Below are 2,730 nucleotides of genomic sequence, written 5' to 3' on the forward strand. Positions count from 1 at the left end.
AGAAGCTATTTAGATAAAGCCACCCTTTAAACTCCACAGTAGATGAGGTGGAGATTTACCAACCTTGAATAACATTGTTCAGATTTAGCTACCAAACAACAAACTAGCCTGTCATTGGTAATTTTCACATAGCTGTTTTTCAACTGTGTTTGTTAAGGTGGATTTACATTTTAATTATAAGCCCTTCAAGTCATATTTATCAAGAATCTCTCAGGGAGTGGAATACTAAAAAGTTAAAAGGAACAGATACTGAGGAAAACACTGGCTGACAGAAACAAATGGGTAGAGAGAAAATACAGGGGGACAGATAATAACGTGACACTGTAAACCACAGACTACAGGGGAGGAGGGAACATGTCAAAAATAATCTGGGGATGCCTTCAGTCCCAACACAACACAGATACCGACCCATGGAGAAAGCAAACCACGCTCCAGTGTCCCCATGCCTATATCCACGCACAGAGTCTGGTGATGGTATCCTCATCTTTTTTTTCCTTTTTCAGCCTTGCCTGTGGTGGAGGGGGTTGGGGGGTTACAATGACCCAGTTTTATCATGGTGGAAGTCACTATCACTCTGATCACTTTTCTCTCACACACTGTAAACTGCAGGCTGGCTAGTGGCCTTTTTACTCACTCATAGTCAAAGCTTCAGCAGACAGTAAGGACCACACAAAAGTGATTCCCTTTTGAAATTTCACTGCCATATGTTACGTCACAGCAAGAATACAATATAATGCACTACAGACTATAGTGAAGCATTACTCTGGAAACACTACACCATCTGATGGGCTAATTACTGGGACAATAAAAGTTTCTGTGTTGGCAGCATTCCTACATACAGTCCAATGTGCAACAATGTACAGTCCTCAGCTGCTGCAATATATGTATAAGGCTTATAAAGTACTTTGCATTTTTCCTCAAGTTTCATGAGGTTTATTCATTAATTGATGCTCAGTTTGTTGCATGTATCTGCCTGTGCTGTGACTGCACATCTGTAATGTAATGTTTTACATTTATATAACAGCCACAGAGTTATTAGTTACTTTTCAGGTTAAGATATTACATAGAAAATATGTATGATACACAAACAAGCAGTGTTTGGTAGGGGCACCTTGTCTCATTTCAGATGTCTGTGAGTTGTTAGCAGTGCCACAAAAGAGACATTTCCCTTCTAATTTTCTCTGTTGAAATGATCCAGTATTTCACAAAAAGCAAAGATTACAGAAAAGGCCAAAACATGGAAACAGATTTGTGCATCAGAACCTTTAACCCCCGTTCTTTCCTGTCCCATTAAGTATGTCATCATTTGTATAGTGATCCTTTGGAGGGGGCCCGACCCCTAGGTTGGGAACCACTGGATTTAACCTAACTTTATATAAAGTAGTTAAAACTAGTTCTACCTGAAGAAGTGACAACAGTTAAGGCTACAGTACACATTAGTGTATTAACTATCAAACAATCTTATTTATATATATATAGTCACAGGGGATATTTTTATGTATAATGAGTCATTTTACTTTTGATTCTTAAGTACCTTTGCAGATAGTACTTTTGTACTTTTAATGCAGGAGTTTTACATTGTTCCATTGGTATTTTTTTGAGTTCTTCTTCTACCACTGGTCGTGTCAGTTATGGTGATCTGGTTTTGTAGGACTTTTGGTTAAGGACAATTGAAATGTTGACCGAACAAGACAAATATCCTGTCATCTCTGTGCATCTGTTCACTGGACCTGAGGGCAGGCTGCTGCAGCTAGCGATAGGATCCACCTAGGAGAATAAAACTGTAAAATGGTGTGCGTACTGTTGATTAGGAGGTTAATTAAAATGGTGTTTAATTACCTGTGTTAATGTGAAATCCCTCCAGTTGGTCGGTCTTTCTAACTTAAGGCTGTAAGCTACCTGCTCTGCCAACATACACATGCTGAATACTGTTGTCTGCAGTGATTGTCTTTCAAAAATGCCTCAATTTGCTTCACTTAGAAGTTGCAGCCAAACAGTACAAAGTGTATAGACTTGATTGTTTTCATTATTGCCCCCTTGATAATAGTTCCAATTACCAGATCCCAGAACGGAGATGGCAGCCAATCTGACAGCTCCAAAAAACACAACAGGGAGAGAAAAAAGTATCTCTGCTCAGTTTGATGGTCAAAATGCATGTCTCATGAATGCGGGGGCTGTCAGACATTCTGTGATGTATAACTGTAATACTGTAGACCAGGGGTCTTCAACGTTTTTTAAGCCAAGGACCCCTTAACTGAAAGAGAGATGGATCAGGGACCCCCTACTACATATTGTTGCATATTAATCTGTGCCGTATAGCATAGACTACTAAACTATTCAAATAGCCTAATAATTATTGACATGATTTTATAAATCATGTTTTAATGTTAAGCACAGTGAATCTTTAGGATGAACTGTATCTGTGGATGGCCTTAGTGACTACCTTACCTATATGCCAGTAAGCAGTAGGGATTTATATTTGCTAATAATATGTTGGATTCATGTTAAGAGCTTTTACATTTTACATTTATTTTTTTAAATTAACAATAATTTGGAGGCCCCCCTGCATTGACTCTGAGGACCCCCTAGTGGTCCCGGACCCCCTGTTGAAGATCTCTGTTGTAGACTATTGCCAGGCTACAACCTAGCACAATAAGAAGCTATGTTTATTTATGAATAAAGCTATGTGTGTTGATACTCTTTGTATAAGAATCACAGCTGAGTACCAAG

The sequence above is a fragment of the Sander vitreus genome, chromosome 13 (assembly GCF_031162955.1).
Source record: "Sander vitreus isolate 19-12246 chromosome 13, sanVit1, whole genome shotgun sequence".
Lineage (NCBI taxonomy): Eukaryota > Metazoa > Chordata > Actinopteri > Perciformes > Percidae > Sander > Sander vitreus.